The following is a 23,253-nucleotide window of genomic DNA, read 5'->3' as shown; positions in this document are numbered from 1 at the left end:
ACAAAAAAAAGGCAGGTATAAAAAGTCATGTACAACAGATCCAAAGGACACGAAGCACAGGCCCCTTCCCTGGAACTTCAGAGAGGTCTGATTTGTGTGTATAAAATATACAGAATAAATAACAACCAAAAATTTAAAAATTTCCTTGTGAGAAACAGTTAAACTTCCAATAAATAAAGCTGTCTTCCAAGGAGTAAATTTATAAGGAGATGGAGGGACTCTACGGGCCAAGAGGCTGCTTAACAAAATCTCAAGAGAAACACAGACACACACAAACTGCTTGTATATTCAAGAGAGATTTACCGAGCACCTTCTAGAGGTGGAGACACAGTGATGAATAAAACATATAAAACCCTGCTCTCATGAAACAATCATTCTCATCTTTTCAATCTGTCTGTTCTTTCTCTTTCTTTTAATTTTTTAAAAAATTTTTTGGCTATGGACCAGTTTTTTTTTAAGTCTTTACTGAATTTGTCACAATATTGCTTCTGTTCCATGGTTTGGCTTTTTGGCCATGAGGCCTGTGGGACCTTGGCTCCCCACGCAGGGGTCGGACCCACACCCTCTGCACTGGAAGGACGACAGCCAGGGAAGTCTCCCAAACATTCTTCGATGTTCGGAAACACAAGTCCTGTCTCACTCCTCCTGCTTAACCCCCTCAGTGGTGTCCAAGCATGAATTCTGTGGGGGAAGAAAATTTGCCACCTCAAAATTATAATGCAGATGATTTCCAGCTGCAAATGATCAAGACCCAAGGGACTCAAGAAGAACCTCTGACTTCCCCCTTAGCTGTCCGAAGAATTTAGATCGAAGGTCTCCCACAGGAGCACAGCTGTCGTTGGTGATAATCTGCAGTGAACATGGTCTGGTGGGAAGCTCTGGGTCCTCCTGTCTCTGCTGGGCCACCAAACACTTGTCTACCTCACATTTGCTCTTTCCTCTTCCTGTGAATTGCCTTCCTTGACCTTTGAAGTCCCAAACCACCACCCTCAACATCCTCCTTTGTCTTTAGCCAAAGATGCTATTTAAAGGGAGAGTTTCAGCCAGTTCAGCAAGTTAATCAGTTTTCCTGCATCTTCCTCATGTGTATGCGTGTTATAAATTTTGTCTGATTTTCTCCTGTTATCTATCTCATGTCAGTTTAATTTTACAGCAGCCAGAATAGCCAAGGAGAGTAGAGGGAAATGTCTTCCTTGCTTAGTACTGTTGGCTGGAAAAAAAAAAAAATATATATATATATATATGTGTGTGTGTATGTGTATATATATATATGTATATGCAACCTAAAAGTTGAAGTGGTGGTGGTTTAGTTGCTAAGTCATGCCTGACTCTTTGGGACCCCATGGACTGTAGCCCGCCAGGCTCCTCTGTCCATGGGATTCTCCAGGCATGAATACTGGAGTGGGTTGCCATGCCGTCCTCCAGGGGATCTTCCCGACCCAGGGATTGAACCCAGGTCTCCAGCATTGCAGGTGGATTCTTTACCAACCGAGCCACCACGGAAGCCCTAAAAGTTAAGAACTGTTTTATTCGACAGATCTTCTGAGGACTTAAGTCCAAAAAAGGAGCCTCTCAGATCTTTCTAAGGGTCCGCTCCAACGAAGGGAGGAGCCAGGATATACAGGAGTTTTCACAACAGAAAACTACCAGCTCCCACTGCTCAGGTGCACCCCGTTCAGCAAGTTCTCAGTAAACCACCCATGGCTGGCGGCAGTGTGGCAGTGGCGATCTTGGTGGTGAAGGACAGCTAAATGAACCTTCCTGCACTGGAGCCGGAGGAAGCAAGTCTGTGCACAGGCCGACAACCTCAACCCACGACCTCCAACTACCAGCTCAGAAAAAGTGAGAAAGGAAATCACATTCTGCTCCAGGCTTTCACCTGTGACTTGCAAGTTACCCGTTCCCCCTTCAACCTTCTCTGAGCACAAGGCCCTGCTGGTTTTGATCAGTATTTCCCCCACATTGAAATGTAAACAGCAGTACATCTGTGCATTCGTTCATTCATTTAGATTTTGAGCTAGACTCCAAGATTTGTTGACACTCCTAAACCTTCTACAAATCTCCCACGTCACTAAAAGCATCAAAGCTGACTCTGAAGTCTTTAGACGCACTGTTTTGCCTCCAACCTGGTGGCAAGGAGGGTTCAGGTGACGTCTGTGTGGCCTTTTAGTCCCAACAGGATTTAAAGTACAAGTGCTGAGGCTCACGCACAGGCGCGGCGTGATCTGAACCCGGAAAAGCGCTCCTGCGCCTTTGATGGCCTGTCGATGCCCAGTGCTGAACTCAGGTGCACCGACTTTCCAATCAACCGTGTCTGGGTTGGTCAGCTCAGAAAGGCGACCTCAGCTACGTAAACACTCCTGACAATCTACTTGTAACGCGATAAGTCAGTCATGAAAGAAAGGAAAAAAAAAAGCAGATTTAAACTGCCTCTCAGCCTCTATTTTTGTGATAGAATGGAGAGTTTTAGCTGCTTTGAGAATGATTACAATGTGAATATACTAGCAGGAGTAGAATGTAAAACCAAAATACAAAAGAGCTTTCAAAGTATCCCTTGTTTACATTGAAACAAAGGACGTCAGAACGAATGAAAACTGCTCACTCCGACAGAGGCAGGGGGAAGACAGCGTTTGGGTCACAGAGAGGGCGGTCCTCGCCTCTGGCCTCCTGGGAACAGGCTGAGAAGGGGAAGAGTGGGTCCCAGCGCCCAGCCTGAAGTCCCCCCACCAGCCGGCAAACCCAGAGACGGGGCCGCAGGAGACCATCACAGCCAAGCCGGCCGTGGGCCCGGGCCCGGGCCGTCTCTCCGTGGCTCAGCCTCTCCGTTCCCTTCTGGGAAACGAGAAGGCGGGAGAGGGCCCCCGTGGTTCCTGCCCTTGCTGTCATTCCAGCAGCTTGCTGTTTACCACCTGCAGGAAATCACAGGAATAAAAACAATACTTTCCCCTCCTTTCGATGAGAAGTAAAACATGAATTATTTACATTCAAATTTTAAAAGATCAAGTAGAACTTCCCCCCTTCTGCCTGTCCCTGGTTCTCCCAATAGCATGCTTTCAACCTACTTCCACGGAATTCAGGGCCTAAAGACGTTCCTTCCAAACTGTACCTTCCACAGGTGCTACTTGACAGCATTTCCATTTTTAATGAATGAGTGTGTGTTTTCTTTAAGAAGCTGTCTTCGGTCGCTTTTTCTCTCAGGAATCTATAAGTATTTTATGTGTGCAGAGTTTTTAAGCTAATATTTACATTATATTATTTAGAGAGTATCTGCCTTAAGACAGCTTCATCTGTGACCCTACATTTATAGCTTTTTAAGCTTAGAATTGCAATACCAATCGATGCTCCCATTTACCACGACTGAGAGGTGACTACCTAAGAACACATTCCATACTGGGACAGAAAGCTTATCTACAGCATGTGTGCATAGTGAAAACACTTATTTCATCGTTCACTTTTATTTTTGGAGATATTCTTCAGTGTTTGAATTTCTTTTGCACCAAACTATACTTGAAATGGGTAACCATGCATGGCCCATAAAATGAACCCTCTTTCCACAAAAGTCAATGAAATCTTTTCTTTCTGAAATTAATGCCTTATGATTTGAGTCAACATGAATCAAGAATGAAAGATACTGAACCCACCTCCCTGTAAGATTACGTTGTCCCACGCCTCCCACAAAGTGAGGAAAAAGAAAGTTGGAGCAAATGACCAGGTCAGGCCAGTACAAAGACTGGGAAAAGAAAGCTGTTGTGCTGATGGGGGAATTTTATTCTATTTTTCTAGAATCAGATGATGGATTTGTCTCATCATTAAAAAAAAAAATCTGTTTAAGTATAGTTGATGTACAGTGTTCTGTCCACTTCAGGTGTACAGCAAAGTGGTTCAGCTATATGTATATATAATAAATATATACACACATACACATTCTTTTTCAGGTTCTTTTCATTATAGGTTATTGTGGGACATTGAATATCACTCCCTGTGCTATATGATAGGTCCCTGTTGGTTATCTACTTCATATACGGCAGTGTGTCAAATGATGTGATTTAATATTCCTCTGAATTAGAAAATTAAACAGGCTTGGTGATACTGACACCACAAAGTTTTATCTGAACAAGAGAACTAGGTGGGCCTGACCTTATAGTTCAGTCCTAGATCTGCCACAGTGGAATCTGGAAGAAACTCTGCCCTGAACGTGGTCAGAATTTTAAAGACTTTGCATCCTGTAACACTGAAACCACCAAATGAGGTCAAGTAACAACAAAAATAAAAATAGATTAGGCTATATCGAAGTTGAAAACTTGCGTGCATTAAAAGACACAATCAGCAGAGTGAGAAGGCAACCTGCAGAATGGAAAAAAATATTTGCGAATCATGTATCTGAAAATCACCAGGTAAGTAAAGAACACTTAAAACTCAATAACAAAAGCAAACAGCCTGCTTAAAAAACTGGCAAAGTACCGTATAGGCACTTCCCCAGGGAAACCAATGGCGGACTGGTGGTCCGGGGTGAATCTGCCTGCGGGTGCTGGGGACATGGGTTCACTCCCTGCTCCGGGAGAATTCCTCATCTGCGGAGCAACCAAGCCTGTGGGCCTCAGCTTGGAGCCCGCATCCTGCCGCTGCCGCCGCCCACGTGCCCAGAGCCTGTGCCCGCAGCAAGAGACGCTGCGCCTCCAACCGGAGAGGAGCCCAGCTTGCTGCCGCTAGAGAACATCTGCATGCCGCAGAAGACCCCGCGCAGCCGTAAACAAATGATTTTAAAATTCTGTTAAATAAAAGAAGACCAATGGCCAATAAACACACGAACAGGTGCTTCATATCGCTCATTTAGGGAAGAGCCAGTCAAAGTCATCGTTGGATCCCCCGGACACCATCAGGAGGGCGGCTACAGAAAAAGAAAAGAGCAAGTGTTGCTGAGGGTGTGGGAAATGGGGACTCCTGTGCACCATCAGTGGGAATGCACGATGCTGCAGCTGCGATGAAAACTGGATGGCAGTTCTTTAAAAAATTATAGAAAGAGTCAGCCATACAACCCAGCAATTCCACTTCTGAGTCTTTACCCAAAAGAACTGAAAGCAGGGTCTTAAAGAGATATTTGTACACACATGTTCATAGCAGCTCTATTCGCAACAGTAACTTAGAAATCTATCAATGAAAGGTTAAAAAAAAAAAAAAAGGCTACAAACAACAGAGTTAGGGTTAGCGTTAACAAGGAAGGAAATTCTGACACGTTACACCGTGGATGACCCCTGAGTAGGTACATTAGCTACATTATGCTAAGTGAAATAAGCCAGTCACACACAGACAAATACGGCATGATTCTACTCAAAGGAGGAACCTCCTACAAAGTCAAATTCAGAGAAATAGAAGGGGCTTCCCTTGTGGCTCAGCTGGTAAAGAATCCACCTGAAATGTGGGAGACCTGGGTTTGATCCCTGAGTTGGGAAGATCCCTTGGAGAAGGGGAAAGCCTCCCATTCCAGTATTCCAGCCTGGAGAATTCCACGGACTGTATAATCCATGGGGTCACAAAGAGTCCTACACGACTGAGCGACTTTCACTTTCGCTTTCAGAAAGTAGAAAGGTGGTTGCCAGGAGGGAGAGATGGGGAGTTGTTCAATGGATCTAGACTTGCACTTTTACAAGGAAACTTCTGCAGATTAGTTGCAAAGCAATATGGATGAACCCTAACTCTAAATGTGCACACTTGAAAATGGGTAAGATGGAAATTTTTATGTTATGTGTGTTTTACCACAATTTCTAAAAACTCTTTGACCTGCGTCAGGGACGCATATCAGGCTTTACCCATCACCCGTTACTGGGCTTCTGCTTTGACCAAGTCTGATATTTGCTTATTAAAAATAACGCTGCAGTAAAAAAGGTTAACACCTTAAGCTATTCTCTGGGCTTTGTATTTGGTTTAACCCTAGACTAGTTATCAGGAGCTAAATTAGTAGGTCATAGATTATCAACATATTTAAAGCTATTTACTCATAAGAATTTACCTTTAAATGTATTGAATTAATGTCAGTTGTTTAGGAAATCTGCCAGGACTTACTGGTTCTAAGTGGTCTCAAAATTTTAGATAAATATTTTTCTCAAAGTTTGCCAATATTCTTGAAAGATACTATATTTTGAATTTTAAAATCTGTAATAAGCCTTTTACATAGAAGAAAAACATTTATAAGATTGTTATTATACATACATAGAATATTTATCATCATTTACAACAATATTTAACATCATGTTACAATATTTAACATCATCATGATGTATGTAACATCATTTACATACATATGAGAATATTTAACATCATATTTAACATCATTTAACATCATTTAATGTTTAACATCATTTAATATCTGGATGAGAGCCACTCAGAATTCATGATCAAAAAATTATCAGTCCCTGTTTCAATTTTTTACCAGGCAGAGTCTGCTACATCTATCCCCATATTTCTCACTTTGCTTTGAATGCTAGGAAGTTGGGGCGGTATTCTTCACCCAGAGTTTTGCTACAATGTTTCTCTACTTTTCCTCTTTTACTTGAGAGGATAGGGATGGGAGCTAGCAGGAGTGGGGCAGGGAATTTTATATGGGTTATTCTGCATGTGATGTCATTGTCCAGATTCCCTTTTTACCAATAAAACTGATGCTTGACTTCTAACTTGACCTGTATCAAATAGTGATTCTTGGCCTCACTATATTCAAGTTTTTCTTGTAAGTTGCAACAAGACTTTTTGAAAGTACAGAGGATACGTAAATAAACAATCTAAACCCGTAATTTCAATGTCAGAACGTCACTGTATTTAGTGCTGAGCACTGAAGGCTGGAGGGACGTCAGAGCCAGAGGAAGTCCACTACTCTCCAGGCCCGACCTGGGACAAACAAGGTCCAGGAGGTGACCTCAGTGACCCGAGGCATACAGCTGACCCGGAGCTGCACCGCCATCTTCTTATGCAAAACAAAGTGGAAGCATCATATGCGGCTTACTTTTCTTCCTGGGCAAGGATCTCACTACCTAATTCGTCTCAGGATCTATTATCTCTCAAGCAAACAATGAAACCGAGCTTTAAACGTATTAATAAAATCGGTCTGTACTAGAGTGCACTGCAACCATATGAATCATAAACGTTCAATCCTCAAGTGCAAAACTCATTCTTACTATTTTCCAATAAAAGTTTATTTTAAATTATTCACTCTTACCCTAATAAGAGCTCTGTTCTCCAGAATTGTTACCTGCTTTATTCATTTATATCCTTGAGGGGGAAAAAAGCTAATTTAAATTGATACTTGTTACCATTTAACCTACTTCTAGAATTTACCCTAAGGAAATCAGTGAGAAATAAATGAAATAAGTATGTACAAAAATGTTAATAAAACTATTTATTTTTTAGATGCAGAATATTTTTATAAAAAGAAAATGGGGATTGTGTGAAATGTCCAACAGTAAGAAATTATTTAAATAATATATCACATAAAGGAATTTGGAAAAGCAATTAAAAATCATGATGCAGACCTGTAGTCATTGCATGGATAAAAAGACAATCCCATTAATCTAAACAAACACATACTGTCATACTTTTTTAGTATTCCTAAATACCTTGAAAGATATTCTAAAATGTGCTTGGAGTTGCCTCTATATGACAGGGCAGCAAATGAGTTATATTTTCACATACATATGTGTATAAATATATGTGTGTGTGTGTGTGGAGATATATATAAGTACAGAGCCTTCTTGCAATTTTTATAAAGAGAAGGTAATATAATCAGTAAAAGGACAACTAAGCTATTTATAGAAAAATTAACTATTTAAATATCTGCAAAATTAACTTACCATAATATCAAATTATAATGAACCCGGCTTAAAAATTCCCAGCAGTAATCATAAATTTATTTTTACAAATATTTATGATACCTTATGATCCAGAGGCTTCCCTGGTGGCTCAACTGTTAAAGAATCCTTCCACAATGCGGGAGATCTGGGTTCAATCCCTGGGTTGGGAAGATCCCCTGGAGAAGAGAATGGCAACCCACTCCAGTATTATTGACTGGAGAATTCCATGGACTTGTACAGTCCATGGGGTCACAGAGTCAGACACGACTGAGCGACTTTCACTTATGATCCAGTGAGATGTTTTCCATATTTTCTCTGATTTTTATCTTGCTTTTCTTGCCTTTGTGACCTGTGGTAGAAAGAATACTACTCCCCACTCCAAGGCGCCCATATCTTAATACATAGAAGCTGGAAACGTGCATCACGTGGCAGAAGCGAACTGAGATTGCAGGTAAGTGAGGGAGCTAACCCTAACGGGGCTTCCCAAGCAGCACTAGGCTCCAGCGCAGGAGACAAAAGAGACGCAGCTTTGACCCCTGGGTTGGGAAGATGCCCTGGAGGGGGGCATGGCAACCCACTCCGGAATTCTAGCCCAGAGAATCCCATGGCAGAGGAGCCTGGTGGGCTCAAAGAGGCAGACACGACTGAAGCTACACAGCACGCATATCCTAATACAGTGAAATTACCCTGGATTACTCAGGCGGCCCCGTGTGCTTACAAGGGTCTCTTCAGTGTGGAAGAGGGAGGCAGAAGGTCGGTGTAGGGGAACGCACAGTGAGAAGACTGGATCAGCCACCATGACTTTACAGATGAGGAGACGCAAGCCCAGGATGCAGACAGCCTCCAGGAGCTGGAAAGGCAAACAGGCACTCCCCTGGAGCCTCTGAAAGGAATGCGGTTCTTCCCGAAGCTTGGTATTAGCCTAGCAAGACCCACTGCATATTTCTAATTTCAAGCACTGTAAGGTATTAGGCAAATTTGTATTGTTTGCAGATGGTGACTGCAGCCATGAAATTAAAAGACGCTTACTCCTTGGAAGGAAAGTTATGACCAACCTAGATAGCATATTCAAAAGCAGAGACATTACTTTGCCAACAAAGGTCCGTCTAGTCAAGGCTATGGTTTTTCCTGTGGTCATGTATGGATGTGAGAGTTGGACTGTGAAGAAGGCTGAGCACTGAAGAATTGATGGTTTTGAACTGTGGTGTTGGAGAAGACTCTTGAGAGTCCCTTGGGCTCCAAGGAGATCCAACCAGTCCATTCTGAAGGAGATCAGCCCTGGGATTCCTTTGGAAGGAATGATGCTAAAGCTGAAACTCCAGTACTTTGGCCACCTCATGTGAAGAGTTGACTCATTGGAAAAGACTCTGATGCTGGGAGGGATTAGAGGCAGGAGGAGAAGGGGATGACAGAGGATGAGATGGCTGGATGGCATCACTGACTCGATGGACCTGAGTCTGAGTGAACTCCGGGAATTGGTGATGGACAGGGAGGCCTGGCGTGCTGCGATTCATGGGGTCGAAAAGAGTCAGAGACAACTGAGCGACTGAACTGAACTGAACCAATTTGCTGGTAATTTGTAGTCATAGGAAACTAACACAGGCCTTAATACTTTCATATCGCTTTGAAGTTAAGTGTAAAGGTTCTGCTCCTCTTCTAATATTAATAAAAAAAAAACAACTAACATATTATTGTCATGAATATAAAACACGTCCTTGGATCAAGAAGCTACCCTTTATCTTATCACATGTCATTTTACCCGGAAATCTACAGACACACACAGACACACAGACACTCACACCTATGATTGATTCCTTTATCAGTCATTTACCTTTTGAACAAAGTTTTATGTTAGCTTAAACATTTCCATTCATTCCTGGGATCCTGATCTCCAACAGAATAAGTTAAGCGCGCACACTCCTCTCGCCTCCCCTCCGGGCCCATACCATCTTCCCAGGTCTTGCTTACTAAGTCTGGCCAGAGGAGACCCTGACCCAGATTCTCACTCGCTCAAAACTCAAGGTCATTCGGGGAACTCGGGTGCATCTCCTTCTGCAACCACAAGGGGGTGCAGCGCCCACGGAGTAGAGCCAGGTCTGAAGCTGGAGCCGAGCACCCAGTGCAGCTTCAGTCCCGCTGGAACCTTGGGCTCCAACACACCACCACTCACCAGGCCCACCACGCTGGATGGTCTCCCATGTGCCATCCCAGTGCTGGCCACAGCATCTTGCAGAATTCTTGGTGAGAGTGAGCTCAATAGTCATGCTTCCACAGATCCAAAGCCCAAATGGACCTTCCTTTTTTCCCAGTCCTCTTTCAGATCTTATGTATTTGAAACAGCAGGTAAAAGATCCTTCCTGAACAGCAACGTCCCGGCCACCTCTACGTGTAGGGCTTCCAAGTGCTTCCAGGATTCCCTACCATCCAGAACCCCCTGACTTCCTGCAGGTAGGGACTTTCTGGCCCCTCTCCCTAGAGCAAAGGAAAGCAAACGGACAAACAAAAGCACAAGGTGAATCTTCAGAATGCGTCCCATCACACCCAATAACCAGGACGCATGTGTTGTTTTTGCCAACTACAAACTGGCACTTGCCAAGAGCACTGCCAGCAACTGCACAACAAGCACATTTGCCATCTGCCTCTGGAGTTTAAACTGCCCGCTGCAGCTGCTGACCTTCAGCACTCCAAGAGGGAGTTCAGGCTGGAGGGAGGCACTCTGTGGGATAGGTCTTTAGCTCCTTAGATATCTTCAGGGACAGATTTCATGATCCCAATCCTTCAGTTCGGTCCTCAGTCGTGTCCGACTCTGAGACCCCACGGACTGCAGCACGCCAGGCCTCCCTATCCATCACCAACTCCCTGAGTTTGCTCAAACTCATGTTCATTGATGCCAATCAACCATCTCATCCCCTGTCGTCCCCTTCTCCTCCTGCCTTCAATCTTTCCCAGAATCAGGGTCTTTTCCAATGAGTCGGTTCTTTGCATCAGGTGGCAAAAGCATTGGAGTTTCAGCTTCAGCATCAGCCCTCCCAGTGAGCACTCAGGACTGATCTCCTTTAGGATGGACAGGTCGGATCTCCTTGCAGTCCAAGGGACTCTCAAGAGTCTTCTCCAACACCACAGTTCAAAAGCATCAATTCTTCAGCACTCAGCTTTCCATACATGACTCACATCCATACATGACTACTGGAAACACCATCGCTTTGACTAGACAGACCTTTGTTGGCAAAGTTCTGTCTCAGCTTTTTAATATGCTGACTAGGTTGGTCATAGCTTTTCTTCCAAGTAGCAAGCGTCTTTTGATATCATGGCTGCAGTCACCATCTGCAGTGAGTTTGGAGCCCAAGAAAATAGAGATCCCAATGCTTGCATCTCTTCATATCTGGAAAAGCACTAATCCCTTCATGGTGACATCAGCTCCTCATGACTTGCAGAAAACCTTTTGTAAAGTAAGCACTCGAAGTAAAGTGAAAGTCGCTCAGTCGTCTCCAACTCTTTGTGACCCCATGGAATTCTCCAAGCCAGAATACTGGGGTGGGTAGTGTTGTAGCCACATGTTCCAGGAAACAAACTGACTCAGAAGGACAATGCAGATAGTGGAGTGCAGTTTATTACACTGGTGGGCCCAAGGCGAGTCTCCTCTTAGCCAAGGACCCCAACCAGCTTTTGTGAAAACCTTATATACCCTAAGTGTACATGCCCAAACCCAGCTCCCCAAATTCTCTGACATAGTCTGAACAAAGGAAAAGAAAGATACAATTAAAGTTAACCTGTGATTCGTATGCCTTAACCCCATGATTTGTATACCTTAAGCCTAGGTAGTTAACAGTGGGCAATTATCAGTAGGCCTGTGACCATACCCCAATAAGCTTAATAGAATTTATGATTCTATTTGGTTACACAGTGTATTCTTTTAGGCGATGGAGAGTCTAGGTATGAGCCCTGGGGCTCTTCCATGGTGGTGAGGGTTGGGGGGCGAGTCTGGTTTTCCAGTTTGTATGTCGTTTCCGTAGATACTGGGCATAAAGCTCAAAGTCCACAGTCCGGCCCAAGATGGAGTCCTGCTGTTCTGTCTGTTTCCTCCTTCAGATAGCCTTTCCCTTCTCCAGGGGATCTTCCCAACCCAGGGATCAAACCCAGGTCTCCTGCATTTCGGGCGGATTCTTTCCCAGCTGAGCCACAAGGGAAGCCCTAAGTCAGCAGTTGACTGCTCTGAATTCCTCCTTCCCCAGAATCTTACACGTTGACCTTTCCTGACTACCTCTGGAGCAGTCTCTCAGGACTACCTGAAGGGCCGCCTCCTGGGCTGCAGGCCTCATTTTGCCCCAAATAAAACTTAACTCAACGCCTCTCAAGTTGTGCATCATTTTCAGTCAGCATTTTAAACGACAACTCATGTAACCCCACTTGCCTAGTTTGTTCTATTATCTCAAAGCAATTGTGTATGTTGCCGTTTTCTTTTAATAGAAAGATTTTATTTTCTCATTCTGCTGGGTATATGAGGCCAAAGCAGTTTAACAGACAAGGCATGCTTCCTGTCTTTACTTACCCTGTTCATGAAAGAAAGAGTGTGTAATAATTGAGACTTTAAATATTTTCTTTTCTCTTTTCCCCACATTGTCCTTGGAAACTGTGGACAAAGAATGCCTGCCATTTCAGTAAACAAAGCCATCAACCTAACAGCTGCCCAGAGGGGATTCAGAATGGAGACAAACAGGATACTGGCTCTAGATAGCTAAGTGAGTGAAAGTTGCTCAGTCATGTCTCACTCTTTCGACCATATAGTCCATGGAATTCTCCAGACCAGAATACTGGAGTGGGTAGCCTTTCCCTTCTCCAGGGGATCTTCCCAACCCAGGGATCAATGGGTTGATCAATGGGTCTCCTGCATTGCAGGCAGATTGGATTCTTTACCAGCTGAGATAGCTAAGGTGCATATCAAAAGAGTGATTTCAATGCAAAGAGATTCTTGCATCTTCCCGTACAGAGATAAGTCTGAAATTCACTAACGTGAGATTCTGGGTTTGTTATATAAGTACCAGTATGCTTTTGATGTTCAACTAGCTGGGTTTTTTTTTTTTTTTCAAAAACCCTGTATATCCTGTCCTTTCCTTCCTTTAGTTCTTCTGAGCATCCCTCAGAACTATCTGGGAGGCATTATCCCAGGATCAAGTTTACAGCAAGTTCACTGAAAAAACAGAATTCTTTGCTTCTAGGTTGTGGATTTTTTTTTTTTTCAATCCACAAAACCCACAAAGTAAGTAAATTTTATTTAAAACTGTCAAGCTTAATTTTAAAAAGCTAAACACATTCTACAAATGTAGAATATATAGGCCAAAGGTTTATGTATTCACACATGAGAGAACACTCAGGATGATAAAGCTGGATAAGACAGCATTTGAGAAACAAATGAACACAGTCTGTCTGAGAAAATCTGCTGAAGTGGGGCTGCTAGGTTAGAGAAAGGGTGGGCCAGGGCAGTAAAACTGTAACCATTGTGTTTCTCTACTCATCTGCATCTGAAGCAGAAATCTGTGTCTCTGGGGGACACAAGCCTGCAGGTTAACAAGTAAATTCAGGGAGTCTGGGCTGGCCATGATCAACAGTAGACAGCAAGGCAGAGCTGCATTTCCCTAGGAAACTAAACCATCCTCGGATGGGTTTGTTAAACAATGCCCCGAGAATACATGCCTTCCTCCTTTTGTTTTGTCTCCAAGTTTCTGGTGATTTTTCTTTCCACAATTAGATGGGGACTCTCCTTGCATCCACTTCACTGATTTCCCAGGCAGCACTATCTCCTGATTAATGTTTTAAGTTACTACATCTTTGATCTGCCTTTCTGTTAATGGGAGACTCATTCACCTAATAACGTTTTCAGTTCAGTTCAGTTCAGTTGCTCAGTTGTGTCCGACTCTTTGTGACCCCATAGACTGCAGCACACCAGGCCTCCCGGTCCATCACCAACTCCCAGAGTTTACTCAAACTCATGTCCATCGAGTCAGTGATGCCATCCAACCATCTAATCCTCTGTTGTCCCCTGCCCCTCCTGCTCAATCTTATCCAGCATCAGGGTCTTTTCCAATGAGTCAGTTCTTCACATCAGGTGGCCGAAGTCTAACCCTAACCCTAACCCTACATTCTAGATAGATTTCAACAACAGTTCACATGTCCCAAAGTGCCTTGACAACAATAGTTTCATTTTTATTTAATATTTAAAGAATATTAAAAGAGATATGGGATAATTCAAGAAGAATTGAACGAATTCAAAAGTATTACTCAGTAACTAGATTTCATATGAAAGTAAAATGGTTATTATTATTATTTGATTATTATTTGATAATAATAATAATAACTACTCATTTGATCATCACACAAACCTTAGCTGATAGATTTGTTACAGATTGGGAGACTGAGGCTCAGAGGTCATTTCCTCATGTCAGGTGAGCAGAAGACTTTCACCGCCTCTGCATTTTCTGCTGGCTTCACTGCCTTCGGCTATTATGTTTAAAGCATTAGGATTGAAATTTTCCATTTAAAGTTTAGGTTTATCTTGTCTGTAGTTTCAATCTGTGATTTTTAAAAGAAACTGAAGAAATCATTCAAAATCATTTGCTAAATAAAACTCTATAATGGATAGTTATTTAAAATTATAATTAGGGCAAGACACCCTTTAAATAGTTGCTAAATGCTTCTCTTTCTTGTCATCCATTAAATCTGTACTTTTCTGTAAGACTTATGGTTCAAGAAAGCATCCTATTATTTAGCTTTAGTAGAGGAACTGTACAAAAAAGATCTTCATGACCCAGATGATCACGATGGTGTGATCACTGACCTAGAGCCAGACATCCTGGAATGTGAAGTCAAATGGGCCTTAAAAGCATCACTACGAACAAAGCTAGTGGAGGTGATGGAATTCCAGTTGAGCTATTCCAAATCCTGAAAGATGATGCTGTGAAGGTGCTGCACTCAATATGCCAGCAAATTTGGAAAACTCAGCAGTGGCCACAGGACTGGAAAAGGTCAGTTTTCATTCCGATCCCAAAGAAAGACAATGCCAAAGAATGCTCAAACTACCGCACAATTGTACTCACCTCACACACTAGTAAAGTAATGCTCAAAATTCTCCAAGTCGGGCTTCAGCAATATGTGAACCATGAACTTCCTGATGTTCAAGCTGGTTTTAGAAAAGGCAGAGGAATCAGAGATCAAATTGCCAACATCCGCTGGATCATAGAAAAAGCAAGAGAGTTCCAGAAAACCATCTATTTCTGTTTTATTGACTATGCCAAAGCCTTTGACTGTGTGGATCACAATAAACTGTGGAAAATTCTGAAAGAGATGGGAATACCAGACCACCTGACCTGCCTCTTGAGAAATCTGTATGCAGGTCAGGAAGCAACAGTTAGAACTGGACATGGAACAAGAGACTGGTTCCAAATAGGAAAAGGAGTTCGTCAAGGCTGTATATTGTCACCATGTTTATTTAACTTATATGCAGAGCACATCATGAGAAATGCTGGACTGGAAGAAACACAAACTGGAATCAAGATTTCCGGGAGAAATATCAATAACCTCAGATATGCGGATGACACCACCCTTATGGCAGAAAGTGAAGAGGAACTCAAAAGCCTCTTGATGAAAGTGAAAGTGGAGAGTGAAAAAGTTGGCTTAAAGCTCAACATTCAGAAAACGAAGATCATGGCATCCGGTCCCACCACTTCATGGGAAATAGATGGGGAAACAGTGGAAACAGTGTCAGACTTTATTTTTGGGGGCTCCAAAATCACTACAGATGGTGACTGCAGCCATGAAATTAAAAGACGCTTACTCCTTGGAAGGAAAGTTATGACCAACCTACATAGCATATTCAAAAACAGAGACATTACTTTGCCAACAAAGGTTCGTCTAGTCAAGGCTATGGTTTTTCCTGTGGTCATGTATGGATGTGAGAGTTGGACTGTGAAGAAGGCTGAGTGTGGAAGAATTGATGCTTTTGAACTGTGGTGTTGGAGAAGACTCTTGAGAGTCCCTTGGACTGCAAGGAGATCCAACCAGTCCATCCTAAAGGAGATCAGCCCTGGGATTTCTTTGGAAGGAATGATGCTGAAGCTGAAAGTCCAGTACTTTGGCCACCTCATGCAAAAAGGTGGCCATTGGAAAAGACCTGATGCTGGGAGGGATTGGGGCAAGAGGAGAAGGGGACGACAGAGGATGAGATGGCTGGATGGCATCACTGACTCAATGGACGTGAGTCTGAGTGAACTCCGGGAGTTGGTGATGGACAGGGAGGCCTGGCGTGCTGCGATTCATGGGGACACAAAGAGTCGAACAAGACTGAGCGACTGATCTGATCTGATCTGATTGTCAATTCTGAGTTATTTAACCTCTCCAGGTGTCTCCCCTGAGGTTTAGTATCTCAAAGTCCCTGGAAACAGTCTTTCTTTAAAAAAAAAAAAATATATATATATATATAAGAGAGAGAGAGATGTTTCCTTAGTAAAGTATTTAACAGCTAAAGAAGGAATTAGATTTCTCCAAGCTTTGAGGATGGTTAAGGATTTATACACACTGACTGCCAACATTAGAACGCATAAACAAATGGGAGAAGAGAATGTGGACTCGGCAGGAGACAGTCCGCTGAGGATGCCCTAAGTCATAAGGTAGACGACCCAGGAGAGTGTTCTGAGTGACATGTCAGCACGATGCAAATGCTCCCAGACCAGGATGCTCCTCCCAGCGCCGCCCACCTCCTTCCGGTCCCCAAACGTTAAGGGCTCCCTCCACACGGGAGGCCCGTGCGCACTCTTCCATGGACCGGGGCCCCACCCCCTCTCCTTCTGTCCCCACCTCCCACTGCCCGAGACCCGCTTAGAGCAGCTTCTTCTGGAAACGCACCTCCGTCCCCAGGGCCTGGCTGGGTGTTGACAAGCTCTCCGTTTCCATCAGAGTGTCTCTCCCTCTGCAGGCCCCTCACTTGCCGGCCCCAGCGTTAAACTAAACTGTCCACACAGCACCTATGACATCACTTACACGTGGAATCTAAAATATGCACCAATGAACTTATTTACAAAATGGAAGCAAACTACAGACATAGAGAGCGATCTTACGGTTCAGTTCAGTCCAGTCGCTCAGTCCTGTCCAACTCTTTGCGACCCCGTGAATCGCAGCACGCCAGGCCTCCCTGTCCATCACCAACTCCCGGAGTTCACTCAGACTCACGTCCATCGAGTCAGTGATGCCATCCAGCCATCTCATCCTCTGTCATCCCCTTCTCCTTCTGCCCCCAGTCCCTCCCAGCATCAGGGTCTTTTCCAATGAGTCAACTCTTCGCATGAGGTGGCCAAAAAGTACTGGAGTTTCAGCTTCAGCATCATTCCTTCCAAAGAAATCCCAGAGCTGATCTCCTTCAGAATGGACTGGTTGGATCTCCTTGCAGTCCAAGGGACTCTCAAGAGTCTTCTCCAACACCACAGTTCAAAAACATCAGTTCTTCAGCACTCAGCTTTCTTCACAGTCCAACTCTCACATCCATACATGACCACAGGAAAAACCATAGCCTTGACTAGAGGAACCTTTGTTGGCAAAGTAATATCTCTGCTTTTGAATATGCTATGTAGGTTGGTCATAACTTTCCTTCCAAGGAGTAAGCGTCTTTTAATTTTATGGCTGCAGTCACCATTTGCAGTGATCTTGGAGAACCAAAAAATAAAGTCTGACACAAAGGGTAAATAAAGGTGGGAGGGAGGGATGAATTAGGAGTTTGGGATGAACTTGATATCGATATACTCTTACCAATATAATACATAAACAAGGACCTACTATATAGTACAAGGAACAATATTCAATATCCTGTGATAAACTAGAATGAAATGAAAAAATGAAAAAAATGGAAATCAGTCCTGAATATTCATTGGAAGGACTGATGCTGAGGCTGAAGATCCAATACTTTGGCCACCTGATTTGTGAAGAGCTGATTTATTGGAAAAGGCCCTAACACTGGGAAAGATTGAGGGTGAGAGGAGAAGGGGAGACAGAGGATGAGCTAGTTGGATGGCATCAGCAACACGATGGACATGAGTTTGAGCAAACTCCGAGAGTTGGTAATGGACAGGGAGGCCGACTCTTTGTGATCCATGGGGTCACAAAGCGTCGGACACGACTGAGCGACTGAACTGAAGTGATATATACAGTTATCACGTTGGTATACACTAGAAACTACCACAGCAGTGTAAACCATCTCTACTTCAGTTAATTAAGTACGTAAGCTTTCTGAGAGAAGGGACCACAGCTACCTGTATCCCCACCCCTTGAGTCAGCCACTTATATAACGCAGAAGTTACTGGATACATATTGGTTGAAGGAATGTTAACCTCCCAAAGGGCATCTCTGCATCTTGTTAAGTCTAGTCAAAGTGTACTGACCACTGAGTACTTCAAAAGCAACGTGTATGGCATTTAAATGAGAGGGTCCCTACTCAAAGGAGTGAAGGATTAGTCTGTACACATGAAAGACAACAACAATGATAAAGCATGCTTAGTAGCAGGAGGACAGTGTGTCATGCAGACACGTAGTCTTGTGTGTGGATAAAAATGCGAGCAGTTTATGAGAAATAGGAAAGTCTGAGGCTTCGTCTCACAGTAGCCTTAAATCACCAGAATTCAGAACGATAAACTCGAACAACAGACTCCTCAGGTCACACGAGCCCCCCTGGCACCTGCCAAGTGCAGGCCCAGCGCACTGGGCCCGTTTCACGGGGGCCAACGTGGAGGACGCTCTGTTCACAGTCTCCATTCTGTGTTGTTTCCACAGAGCCTTTGTGGCTGAACTTAAAGGGCTGCGTTCTCAGCACACAGTCTTGTTCGTCAGGTCATAATTTTTACAAGCGCAAACCTGCCCGTGTATTCTCTCTGCTACCTGCGTTTTAGTTCCAAACATCCTTCCCAGAGAGGCCCCGGGTCTCCAGAACTCCTGATTCACCTCCGAGCCATGAAACTGCTTTGAAACAAATTATTCTCGCTGTGGCGAGCGCTGGAAGAAAGCATATAGTATATTTGATTCAGATAGAGCTTTCATTATTTTGGCAGTAGGTCTGACTACATACATTTATTACTATAGTTTTGAAACTAATTTTAGAATACAAAAGAAAGCTTGCTTGAGAGCCATGTCTTATTCCAAGGCTCTGGATAAAAGCATCACTTCAGAAAACTGTTTTGTGGACATCTCTGGCGGTGCAGTAGATAAGAATCCACTCCCCAATGCAGGGAACATGGGTTTGATCCCTGGTCCAGGAAGATGCCATATGCTGCAGAGCAGCTAAGCCCACGAGCCACAACTACTGAGCCCACACCCCAGAGCCTGTGCTCCAAACAGGAGGAGCCACCACAACGGGGAGCTTGTGCACTGCAGTGAAGAGCAGCCCTGCTCACCGCAACTGGAGGAAATCAAATTGTGACAAAAGAAAACGGTTTTTTGTTTCCTAGTGATATACACTCACGCTATGTCGAAGTGTCCATGTGAATTTTTGTTTGTGAATACGTATGCAACTATTAAGTTATACACACACACCCCATGTACATATATTTCCTATCTGTGTGGCTCCTTCCTTATGCACCATCTCATCTGGATGCCCCAGGATGCTGTTTTGTGACATCATAGTATAAATATACACAGCAAACTGATAATGTCATCCTTAAACCATGAATTATATTGCCAAAGTAAGGGACCATAAACTCCAATCTTAGAATATTTCCATCAGAAAGAGCTAGGGAAAAAAAAAAAAAAACCAACAACAGTTTATCACCTAAACACAGGCTTGCTCTTCAGAAATATGGATCACCCCAACTGTAAATATTGACGTGAGCTCATAACACATATCTGTCCTTTCTCTTAATTCCTTCTCTTCTACCTACAGACCATTTGGAGCTCTTCAAGGAGATTCGAACTTGTTAGGTCATCATTTAAAACATCCTGTCCCTGACTGGAGTAGTTTATAAATTTGCTTTATGATAAAATGTGAATTTGAGGAAACCCTCTGGTACATCGGAATCCATAGGAAAGAGGGCTTCAGAAATAGCATTTTAGACAAAGGTCTGAGGTCAGTACTTCTCAAACTTTAATACACAGATTAGTCACCTGGGGAACCTGTATTTAGCAGACCTGTGATCTAGCAAGCTCCCAGGGGATGCTGAGCCATTGGGTAAAGGCTTTGAGAGGCTGAGAACTTGTCACCATCAGGTCTGATAGGAGGTGGTGGTCTAGACATTAGTCTCTAAAGCATCAGACGTGAGTGGGCTTAGATACCGTGAAATCAAATGTAGGCTGTTGTTCAGTCCCCAAGTGGTGTCTGACTCTTTGTGACCCCATGGGCTGCGGCACACCAGGCCTCCCTGTCCATGACCAACTCCCAGAGCTTGCTCTAACTCATGTCCACAGAGTTGGTGATGCCATCCAACCACCTCATCCTCTGTCACTCGTTTCTCCTCCTGCCTTCGATCTTTCCCAGCATCAAGACATTTTCCAGTGTGTCAGCTCTCTGCATCAGGTGGCCAAAGAATTGGAGCTTCAGCATCAGTCCTTCCAATGAACACCCAGGACTGGTCTCCTTTAGGATGGACTGGTTGGATCTCCTTGCAGTCCAAGGGACTCTCAAGCGTCTTCTCCAACACCACAGTTCAAAAGCATCAATTCTTTGGAGCTCAACCTTCTTTATGGTCCAAGTCTCACATCCATACATGACTACTGGAAAAATCATAGCTTTGACTATATGGACTTTTGTTGGCAAAGTGATGTCTCTGCTTTTTATAGGAGTATAGTATATAAAGTATAGCAGTTGGTTTAAAAAAAAAAAAAAAGACATAGGAGAAAGAACTGTCTTAACACCTCCTGTTGCTGCTCCAAACACTCAGGCCATCTTGATAGAACTAAATATAATCCGACCAGTATTTCTTAGATTGATAGTCTTCTATAACTTAACTTCTATAGTCTATGTAGTATTCGAATTTTTTTTCTGTTTTGTTGGATTTTGTAGTTCTTTTTGTTTAATTCCGAAGACACTTTTATCTCTTAGTTTCCTTCAGTCCACCTATATTGAGTAAAGTAAGTCCTCTACATATGAATGAATTCTGTTCCAAGAGCATGTTTGTAAGTCCAATTTGTTCATAAGTCCAACAAATGTAGCCTAGGTGCCCATCTAACACAGGTGGCTATATTATACTGTGCTGTAATAGGTTTACAGTACTTTTCACACAAATAATACATTAAAAATGAACAAAAAAGAAGAATAACCAAAACATTTAAATCTTATAGTACAGCACCCTGAAAAGCACTGTAGTCGAGGACAGCAGCTGGCACCCAGGGCTGGCATCGGGTGAACAGGCAGGAAGAGTGCTGACTGGGTGGGTGGGGAGACGGCGGGGCTGAGGGGTCGCCAGCGCAGACGGAGTCCGGCGGCAGCGGCGCTCGTGCTGACGTCGGTGGCGCGGGTTCTGGTTCCTGCTGGAACCGGATGCACGTTCGCATCTTTGAAAGTGCCCGACTTGAAGGTTTATAGCAGTTAGCTTACTGTACATACCACGTGGAAAGTCCTAGACTAGACAGTATTAGGGGTCACAGCAATAAACAAGGCGCAATCCTTACGCTTTTAAGCAAATGCAATCCAGCTGGAGAAACAGGATATGCGCTGGAATACCTTCATGCAAGGTCAGATTGCAATGGCAGCCTGAGTGCTATGGTCCTGGGGATTCAGGAGAAACAGAAACGATTTCTGATCTGTGTCAGGGCAGGACACGAGCTCTGAACCCAGGACTCTCTGACCATCCTTGCCACAGCAGAGAGGACAACACGGCCCAGGTGTCACAGCCACAGGACCGCTGACCTTGGCCACAGGCAAGTGGGGTGCTGCAAAGGTTTTGTTTAAGCCTTGCAACCGTGCTCCCAGTTGTGAGTTTAGGAAATAAACCGCGAGTTTCTTCCCAAGACTAACCAGAGAGTGTGTCATGGACCCAGAGGGAATCGCTGTTGAGTGAAAGGAATTTTAGAATGGTCGCTTAATACACATTTCTCTCCTGTATAATCATCAGTTGATATCATCCTTCTAAGAGGTATAATTTTTAACTACATATCTTATAATACTAAGTATTTTAGTTTGCTTAGTCTTTTAAGCAAATTGATATGATGCAAAGTTGTCACACATTATGTAGGGACTGTAGTCGCTTCATCTGCCCTATTGAACTATGGCTCTATTTTTGATTCTGTAACAAAAGATTATGAGAGAATAGCATACGGTAATTCTAGAATAATTCAAAATATGTAAAACAAACAAATCTGTTTTGTGCAAACCATTTTGACTCATAATTTTACTTTTACGAGAAGCCTTGAAAATAGTTTTTCAGTTCAAAGGAAGCTATTCTAGTAAAGAGAAATTATGAAACAATTTACCAGTTTTATGACTTGTATAAAAAAATGTTACTTCTACTCTGTATTGTGCATCTATATCTGCATAATTCTAAAAATGGACCTTTAACAGCTATATGAAATATAGAATGGCATGTTTTTGTGCACGAAGCAACATATATTTATGGAAGCAAAATGCATGCAAAGTTTTTATTGCAGAAGGGCCAGATGTCAAAACATCTCAGCAACAAGACGATATATTTCAACACTGGTTATTTATGGTTCAACAGTATATTGCGATTAAACAGAAGGCATGTATTTTCAAAAGCAATGTCCCCATTCTCTTCTCAAATTAATCATCTTTAGAGTGTTCCAAATCATAGACATATAATGATGCTTGGTTTTGACAGTGTTGATCTTGGGATTTTCCTATAACCATGTTAATCAAGCAAAATCACCTGTCAAAAAAGCAGTTTGAAGACTAATTCCATCACATATAATGGGTAAATCATAATATTGATGGTTCTCAAAAAAAAATGTCACTTTGACTTTGGAGCTGAGTCCTGGGACAACTTATTGTGATGGACCCTTAGCTTACATATTTTAACAACCGACAGCCTGTTATACAGAGTGAAGTAAATCAGAAAAGGAAAAATAAACACAGCATATTAATGTATATATGTATGGAATCTAGAAAAATGGTCCTGATGAACCTGTTTTCAGGGAAGGAATGGAGACGCAGACCTGGAGAATGGACTTGTGGACACAGTGGGGGAAGGAGAGGGGGGACAAAGGGAGGAAGCCGCATCAAGATATATACGCCCCCGGGCTGAGAGGGGCAGCTGGTGAGAAGCTGCGCGCAGCACAGGAGCCCAGGCTGTGATGATGGGAGGCGGGCAGGATGGGGACGGAGGGAGGTTCAGGAGGAGGGGATGTATGTGTAGTTCTGGGTGGTTCACATTGTCAGGGGTTTCCCTGATAGCTCAGCTGGTAAAGAATCCACCTGCAATACAGGAGACCTGAG

The 23,253-nt window shown here is 43.4% G+C and overlaps 1 long non-coding RNA gene across 1 annotated transcript in view; it reads right to left on the bottom strand.

Moving 5' to 3' along the window:
- Positions 1 to 23,253, bottom strand: part of LOC133240103 (uncharacterized) — a 73,639-nt gene that overhangs the window by 27,932 nt on the left and 22,454 nt on the right. Inside the window, exon 2 of the long non-coding RNA XR_009734112.1 lies at positions 18,753 to 18,866. This is a non-coding gene — a long non-coding RNA (uncharacterized LOC133240103). The remainder of the gene's footprint in view (positions 1 to 18,752; positions 18,867 to 23,253) is intronic.

This window comes from Bos javanicus, chromosome 27 (assembly GCF_032452875.1).
Source record: "Bos javanicus breed banteng chromosome 27, ARS-OSU_banteng_1.0, whole genome shotgun sequence".
NCBI classification, from domain to species: Eukaryota; Metazoa; Chordata; class Mammalia; order Artiodactyla; family Bovidae; genus Bos; species Bos javanicus.
The sequence above is the reverse complement of the archived record's forward strand: the minus strand, read 5'-3'. Positions and strand labels throughout refer to the sequence as shown.